Source organism: Oryctolagus cuniculus, chromosome 10 (assembly GCF_964237555.1).
Source record: "Oryctolagus cuniculus chromosome 10, mOryCun1.1, whole genome shotgun sequence".
Taxonomy (NCBI): Eukaryota; Metazoa; Chordata; class Mammalia; order Lagomorpha; family Leporidae; genus Oryctolagus; species Oryctolagus cuniculus.
This window is the reverse complement of record NC_091441.1, coordinates 33,679,846-33,689,015: the sequence shown is the minus strand read 5'-3', so window position 1 is coordinate 33,689,015 and position 9,170 is coordinate 33,679,846. Positions and strand designations below refer to the sequence as shown.

The 9,170-nt window shown below is 36.4% G+C and overlaps 1 pseudogene; it reads right to left on the bottom strand.

Moving 5' to 3' along the window:
- Positions 1-1,724: 1,724 nt before the first annotated feature.
- LOC103349379 (pleckstrin homology domain-containing family A member 5-like) lies at positions 1,725-1,997 on the bottom strand (annotated as a pseudogene).
- Positions 1,998-9,170: the final 7,173 nt, after the last annotated feature.

Genomic DNA, 9,170 nt, shown 5'->3' with positions numbered 1-9,170 from the left:
AAAGGTATATTTATGTTTGGCTATCAGAGAGAGGTTCTTTTACTGAAAGCTTAATTGATTCATAAGGCAATATACTAATATCCAAAAATAAAAAACTGTCACATTTTGTCTAAATTATCCATTTAGACCTAGCAATATTCTTAATTACCACTTTGTAAAAAGTGGAGGATGTTTTAGATAACTTTAGTATCAAGGAAACAGTGTCTTTCTCTTAGATATGTCATACTCTTGATAACAGACTACTTTTAGCAAAAAATGTAATTTAACTTTTGAAATTTTCTCTTTTCTACTAACATTGAATATCATTAAATGGAATATATTTTAAGGCTTTCTTGTTTTCTAAATGAAGTTTGACATTATCTATATCTCATGATAAATAATCGAAGCAGAAATTTAGATCTTTTAGGTCTCAGTTAGGCACCTGGAGCAAGTATGAGGGAGTTTCAGTAAACCTCTACAGCATAGCTTTCCAGGTATACTGTTGTTTTTCCCAGATAAGGGTAAAACAGGTATTCCCTGGCCTGGTCTAGAGGCATAATGAAAAAGGGAGTGAAGTAGATGGCTTTTTGGTGACATGATTTTATTTGGGATATATGTGTGAGAGAGAGTGTATATGTGTGTGTGTGTGTGTGTATTACTAGTAGTTAAAGGATAACCATTGTGTTGATGGTTTTGAGTGCTTGAAAAAATAAATAAAATCATGCATTTGGTTTATTTACTGGTAAGAAAACTGTAGCATTACAGAAGCTAGTGAAGAACATGAGGAGTTCTTTGAACATATGATATTGAACTGTATATTTGAGTTCTTCCTTAGCTGCTGCCTTCTAAGTATATTGGAGAAGTTTATACAAGGTTTCATATGAATTTCAAAAGGTCATTCTGTAGTTATTTTTCCCATTGAAGTGGAATATTTAGGTAGAATATCAAGATCTTCATCAAGATATGAACCAACTATAATAGAAAGGCAAAGATATATGTAGATTATGAATAGAGGAGTCCCTTAGAACATCAAGAGCATCTAATATTATAATGCAGTTTTCAAAATCAGCTTCTCTATTATTAAATTTGAAAGGGTTGTATCACAGAGCAGGAAATAATGCTTTTTGGGTAAGAGCTAAAGGATTACAGTAAAAGGCTAAGAAATTGGGAAAATATGTAACTTATTTGAAATATCTATTGCTTGGGTAATAAGCTTACCCTGAGAAATTGGTTAAGCAAAAATGGCACTTAGAACTATCAGGAATTGATAATCTTGACTATATATATTTATAACTAATTAACTGCATATTTATAGGTAAGATAGTCAATTTTTCCTTCTCCAGAGAATCCTCATTGATCTGAATTTTCTTTGTCTTGGTTTTTCTTTTGAAATGTGGGATAATTTTTCCCTTGTTCCTTCTTTTAATTAAGTTTACAAGTATGCTTCTGAATATATCATCAATTGAGTAGTAGGTCAATGAACTGTTTGATTTGGATAATCATGTTATTTTTATATCTAAGTTATAGGTTTTTATTTCTAAAACCCTTCTTACAAACCTGATTCAGATTAATGGCAAAAGTTGGAATTAGCTGACTGGGTGGGAATTTTAAAAAATAAGTTTTAATAATAAGTATGATATAGGTTACATAAAATAATAGTTCCATAGTTGAGCATCATTTCAATCTTCCATTGCCTCTTGCATCTGGCAAATTTTTAATACAAAAGTCCCCTCTCATCCCTGGATTCACTTTTTCCTATTGCAGTTACTTGCAGTCAACCATGATTTTATATAGTATCTGGCACCTTCAAAAGTATATACTTCTTCCCAGTCAGTAGACAAATCTGTGCTCTGCAGCTAGTGTCTAGTGACCACGGCCTCTCGCTGGTGACCAGGTGCAGCCAGATGGTGTTTTTGGCCTCCTTCTTTTGATGAAGAAGACTGGGCCACCCCTGGTGATCTTGTAAGTCCATGACCAGGACAGGAACATATACACTCCAGGTTCAGATCTGCAGCCATGTCTGATCCCCAGCCATGCTGCTGGCTTCCCCTGATGAATCATTTTTTATTTAGTTCTAGTTTATATTAGAAAGAAACTTGGAAATTTGTCTTGGTTTCAAGTTCAGAAAAATGACTTGTTTCCTATTCTAATTTTTTTTCAAATTAGGTCTCATATATTAGGTATCATTTCTTTGACAAAGTGAGATGTAATGACCATTATTATATTAATGCCATCCTTAACTCTCACATATTTTTGAATGGCATTTTCTAGTCTATCATGAAAAACCTCCTACAGTTTAATTTTTTATGTTTTGCATGACTGAATTATGATCAAATCCACTATTATTGGAAATGTCTAAGATGTGAATTCCAGCAGAAGCCTCCTAGTCTTACATTTTTTATTGGAAATGTTTCAGATACAACTTCTATCAGAAGATAGCTTTTACAGTCCTCATTTTGAATCAAGTTTAGTGAGGACAGAAGGATCCTATAGTTTCTTTTCTAAGTAAATCCAACTGGATTTTTCCAAGTAGGATTTATCATCCAAGGTTCGAACCAACATGCACAGTGTACAAGATCATGTATCAGATTTCCATGTCCTGATCTCTGTAACCTATAATTATGTTAAATTATGCGGCACAGTGAAATTTGAAAATGTGGTTAAGGTTAGGACTCCTTTAAATGGGGAAACTATTTTGGACAGTTGAGGTAGAGTTAACCAAATCAAATCACATGATTTGTTAAAAGTGGCAATCTTTGTGGCCTGTAGTCAAAAATTAAAATATGACTATAGAAGATGAGAACCAGAGAAATAGCAGCATGAGAAAAACTGGATCCTCAGTTTCTGAATTTGAAAATGGAGAAAGGGCATGACTCAAGAAACATGGCTGCTCTTTAGATCTTAGAAAAGTAAGGAAGTGAATTTTTTCTAAGCACTACTAGAGAGGAACATAGCTTTGTTCATGCATTGCTTTTAGCCTAGTAGGAACAACATAATGTTGGACTTCTAACTTTTACAAGTTTAATATAATGCATTTTTCTTGTTTATAGCCACTGTGTTTGTATCAAGTTTCTATGGCAGAAATAGAAAACTAATGTATTAGGCAATATTGAATTGTCTGCACACAATGGCTAAGATACATGATCAACACAGATATCCATAAACTGATGACTGGATAAAGAAATTATGGTACATAAATGCACTATGGAATATTATTCAGTGGTTATAAAAAAGAAATCCTATCTTTTGCAACAAATTGGATGCAACTGGAAACTTTTATACTCAGTGTAATAAGCCAATCCCCAAAAGACAGATATCATATGGTTTCCCTGATCTGTAGTAACTGATCAGTTATAGTAATTTAAATCTTGTTTCCTGGATGATTGTATTAGAGGGTGCAGGTCAAAGTTTTATTGTTATATATGGGTTGGCCACTGATACTCATACTCTCAGAATTGTAGGGGAATTCCTTTATTGACTAGATTATTTTCAAAATGTTGAACTTAGCCAAACCCTGTTACCATGGAAAACAATGAAGATTAAAAAATATTTCAGCACCCCTTTGTGTTACAGAAATAACTTAAAGCGGGGGACCATTCTTCCCCATAAGCTTTAGATAAGACTCTAGGATGCCTTCTTATGTACTTATGATAAAGCCAAAGACTGTCCAAATTTCTATTCTTTCTCCTACAAATGATAAGCTGAACTGTTTGGACCGAATCTGGATCAATCTGGACAAAATACCTCACACCTTGACTTGACCAGACTTAAGTTGCAGTCCTTCCCTGAGGTTCCTGAATTTTATCCACCTTAACCCAGAGTAAACATATGACTTAGCCTAGACTATTGTCAGGGAAAACACTTTCTGATCAACAATGGTTCACACCCTGTTACACTTCTCCATAATCAGTTCTTTCTACAACTTACTCATTTCTCCCTACAAAAGAACTATTTTCTGCCTGACCTTTGAAATGCTTAGGGCTCTTAGTGTTGGAACCATTCCTTCTATTGAAAAATCCCTCTCCCCTTATTGCAATAATTCTTTTGAGTAAAATTTCCCTAGCTAAGCCTGCATTTGCTTTTTCTTTGACATTTTGCCACTTAAAAATTCACAGAATAGCTTAATTTAACCACATCACTTAAAAATCTGCATTGTCTCTTTGTCTTCACAATAAAAGCACAGAATTTTGATATGACAGGCAGGTAATCTATCCAGTTTATTATCTGGCAGCCAATTCCCATCAACTGAGGGGAAACAGCAACACTGAAATGCAAGTGCTTCTCTGTCATATGAATTTCTTACTATTTCGTTTTCTGAAAGTGTATTCTTAGTGTTCATGACATCTTTTCAAAAGTATCATTGGAAAATGACTTTTCAAATTTGCTAGGTAGATAGATTTTTTTCTCATTTAGTGGAATAGGCAAGAGAATGGGAAGACAGAAGGAGGGATGACACATGGGAGACCTGGAAGAAGTTCCTGGCTCCAGGCTTCAGATTGGCACAGCTCCGGCCACTGTGGTCAATTGTGGAGTGAACCAGCAGATGGAAGACCTCTCTCTGTCTCTCTGTCTCTCCTTCTCTCTCTGTGGAACTCTGACTTTCAAATAAATAAAATCTTAAAAACAAAAAGAAGGCGGGATGATAAAAGAGGATGATGGGAGGTTTTTGATTTACTAAATAGAGTTATGCTACCTCCTGTCTGGCAGCATTACTAAAAAGTAAACATAATGGAATTATAGCCTATTGTGAGGACAGAAGGTCCCAAAGGAATACAAAGTGACAGCAAAAGCTCAGCTTAAGGGAAGAGGCCAAATGTGTCTTTATCTGGAAGTGTGACAGCCAAATCTCTGGACTATCAGTGAAATCTTTGCACTATCGCTAATCTCACACGTTTTTGCATCTTTTGTTTGATATCAGAAATGATTGGGAAAATGCTATCATTGACATGTCACAAAAATATTAGTGTTCTTCCAAAAGTAAATTTTTATCCACCACTTAATAACCTGTGAGTGTGGGGGGCTGGCACTGTGGTGTAGTGGGTAAAGCCACTGTCCACAAGTGCTGGCATCCCAAATAGATACCACTTCAAGTCCCAGCTGCTCCAATTCTGATCCAGCTCTCTGTTATTGCCTGGAAAAGTAGTGGAAAATGGCCCAAGTCCTTTGGCCCCTGCACCCGTGTGGGAGACCCAGAAGAAGCTCCAGGTTCCTGGCTTGGGATTGGTGCAGCTCTGGCCGTTGCAGCCATCTGGGGAGTGAACCAGTAGATGCAAGACCTCTCTCTCTCTCTCTCTCTCTCTCTGCTCTGCCTCTCTATAACTCTGCCTTTCAAGTAAATATACTCTTAGATGCACTCCTCCTAGTTCTTCTGCAGGCTCTTTGTTTGGGTCTCAAAACCAAATTGAGGCAAAATACAATGATAGGAGAAAAGTAGAAAGGATTTTATTCATTTTTACATGCCCATGAAGATTCTCATGTGAGAACAAAAAGACAAAAAAGGACCAAAACAAGATGCTTTTATAATTTAGGATAAAGAAGAATAAAATTTTGAAGGAATGACAGGACAAGGTGTTCTGTGCCAGTGGATGTAAGTTTTAGGAAAATCACTGGGGACGACAAGGAGTGGAAGAGTAAAGCTAATGAAAAAAAAAAAGAATAATCAGTGAATTTGCTTATTCAGGGGGCATTGCATCACCAGTTCTCTGTCTCTGGTGATAAGGACTGCAAGAGTATTCTCTCGCCTGGTATAGAAGATACATGCCTTCCAAAGGAAGTTTTTTACAATTTTATTTATTTGAAAGGCAGAATTATAGAGAGAGGGAGATGGAGAGATCTTCCATCCACTGGTTCACTCCATAAATAGCTGCAACAGCTGGGGCTGGGCTAGGCAGAAGCTAGGAGACAGGAGCTGGCAGCTTCATCTGGGTCTCCCATGTTAAGTGGCAGTTCACTATTTCCCCAGGCACATTAGCAGGGAGCTGGGTCAGAAGTGGAGCAGCCATGTTATTATACGGGAAAAGGCAACCTAAATAGGCATTTTGGCAACTTCAGTTTTCCCAATGTTTTGAGCTTGAAATAATCAATATACAAAATCAGCATATTTTGAATGGCATTCATTTAATTCTTTCATACAAATTTGGTATTTTTACTATATCTTAATGATTGTTGAATAATAATTGACAAAAAAAAGCAGATTCTATTAGGTTTTGAAAGCTGGTATGATGCTACATAGAGTGGAGGCAATTCCATGAGGTGTGGTTTTAAAATTGAGAGGGGTTAGGGGCAGAGCTCTGGTGTAGCGGGTAGGGCAGCTGCCTGCAGTGCCGGCATCCCATTAGGGCATCCGTTCGAGTCCCAGCTGATCCACTTCAAGATCTCTACTATGGCCTGGGAAAGCAGTAGAAGATGGTCCAAGTCCTTGGCCCCTGCACCCATGTAGGAGACCTGGAAGAAGATCATGGCTCCTGGCTTTGGATCAGTGCAGCTCTGACCATTGCAGCCAATTGGAGAGTGAACCAGCGGATGGAAGACCTCTCTCTCTCTCTCTCTGCCTCTCCTCTCTCTGTGTAACTCTGACTTTCATATAAATAAACAAAACTTTAAAAAAATAAATCAAATTGAGAAGAGTCAGTGTAGGGTTACCCATTTGCAAATATGCCTTTTGGGCCTTGGGATTATTTCGAGCTGATTATTTTCAGAAAGCATAGATGAAAGGGAAGACTTGAAAATAGAGTAAAAGTTACCTTTTAGTAAGAGAAATTGACATTTATGAAGAAAATATCTTTATGGAAGCGTGTCTCCTCTGTACCAGAGAGAGAAGGATGACTGTAAATCCTAAGAGGCTGTTATAAATGGAGAAGGCTCTGCACAACAGACTTCGCTATAATTTGCTGGTGTACTACTTCTTCATCTTAGCTGAAAATGAATTTTAAGCCTCCATTTTGAATTACTGATTCCCTAGAATTCTCCCTTGAAAATCTGAGACTTACATGCTAATTTTTTAGTATTCATGCTTGTTTTTTTCTTGTAATCCATCTTTCATTACAGGGTCCCGAGCTGATACTTTAGAATAATAAAAGGAAAGGTAATTTTTCCTCTTTGCTAGCACGACCAGAGTAAAATAAAAAATGACTAGCAAAGCCTAAAAAAGATGGCAATATATTATATAATCAGGAGCCCTAGACTGCTTTCCTTACTGTGACATGTTGCTTTTTTGTAATATAGTGTTGATACATGCATAGTCCTTTATTTTCTATAATATCTTATGGATTTTTCATGCTTTAAACTAAAATGTCCTCCTCATACCATTTAGACCTAGTCTCATGATTTAGAGTGCTGTTAAGAGTCTTAACTGTGTTTTTGGAGGGGCGTAGAGAAATCCAAGATTTGTTCAATTATAGGTTATTGATCTCCCAATGTTTCAAAAACTTTTGTGCCTCTTACTGTTGCTTTTTCTGCTTTTTTCTTATTTATCAAGCCAATGCATTAGAAACTTACTGAGTTTACCTGTATTGACTAATTTAATTGTACCTGTATTTTTAAGTATGCCCTAGATATTTGGTAAGAGTAAAATTTTTATTTGTTGATTAATACATATTATTCCTTAAGTTATTATGCCCTTACAATTCTTACAACTGTTAATCTACTTGATTTTTTGATTTGAGAATCATGTTTATCTATCCATACAAGTATTTTGCCATTCTTTTTATTTTCAAGAAGTTAGTTCTATATAAGTTTTATGCAATGGTTTTATATATGAAAGTTCAAAATAGTACTTTTATTTTGGACAGAATACTTTTTTATACAATTGGTCTCACGTTCTGGTTCAAATCTGTAATTTATATTCACATGAGAATATATATACACATATGTAATCCAAATATTTAAAAATTCTCATTTTAGCAACTATTTGAAATGTTTATGTTGCTGTATAATAATGGTTAATTTATGTTATTAGTTTTTCTAGAGTCTCTTTTCTGTTTTATTGTTATAACTGTCTATTCTGTAACCATGCCATGCCAATTGGATTATTACAACTAAACTAAATTTTAATGATTGGCAAAACCTGTCTTTAGTTATCTTTTTCAAGTATTCTTTTTTTTTTTGCTTTCATATTTATAGTTAGATAAAATTACAATTAATTTATCAAGTTGAAAGAATATCCCAGTGATTTTTGGAAACAGATTATACTAGACTAATCTTTTAACAAGGAAAAGCTTTTTTCTCTGATTTTGGAATCAGACAACCTGAACTTGAGTTCTATGTAGAAATAAATAAGACCATGCAAGGCTCCGTGTTGTGGTGTAGCAGGTAAATCCACTACCTGTGACTCCAGTATCTCATATGGGTATCGATTTCAATTCCAGCTGGAGTTCCAATCCAGCTTCCTGCTAATGGACTGGGAAAGCATCTTAAGATGATCCAAGTGCTTTAGCTTCTGCCGCCCAAGTAGAAGACCTGGAAGAAGCTCCTGGCTCCTAGTTTCAGCCTGGTCTAGCCCCAGGTCTTGGGGTCATCTGGAAAGTGAACCAGTAGATGGAAGATTTCTCCCTCTCTCTGGCTTTAAAATAAATAAGTAAATCTTTTTTTTTTAAGATTTATTTATTTATTTGAAAGTCAGAGTTACACACAGAGAGAAAGAGAGGCAGAGAGAGAGGTCTTCCATCCACTTTTCCAGATGGATGCAATGGCAGGAGCTGTGCTGATCCAAAGCCAGGAGCCAGGAGCTTCTTCCAGGTCTCCCATGCGGGTTCAGGGGCTTAAGGATTTGGGCCATCTTCTACTGCTTTCCCAGGCCATAGCAGAGAGCTGGATCAGAAGTGGAGCAGCCGGGACTCGAACCGGCACCCATACGGGATGCCAGCACTGCAGGTGGTGGCTTTACCCGCTATGCCACAGTGCCAGGCCCCAGATAAGTAAATCTTAAACAAAATGTATCACCCAGGTAACAGAAAGCAAAAGCTCTTTGTTCAAAACTTGATAAAGTAAGTTTATTAGTCTCTTTCACTTGTATTTGGCAGGAGTTTAAAGGCAAGCTGAGTAGTAGGAAAGCTTTATGATGGAGGGAGTCTTTGTTGTGCCCTAATTGTAGAGCATGGGCCAGGAGAAGCAGTAACTAAGCCAACTGGAAGATATAAGTGGATGACTAAGTATCCTACCTGATTGGTAAAATCTATATTTAGCTTTTTTGA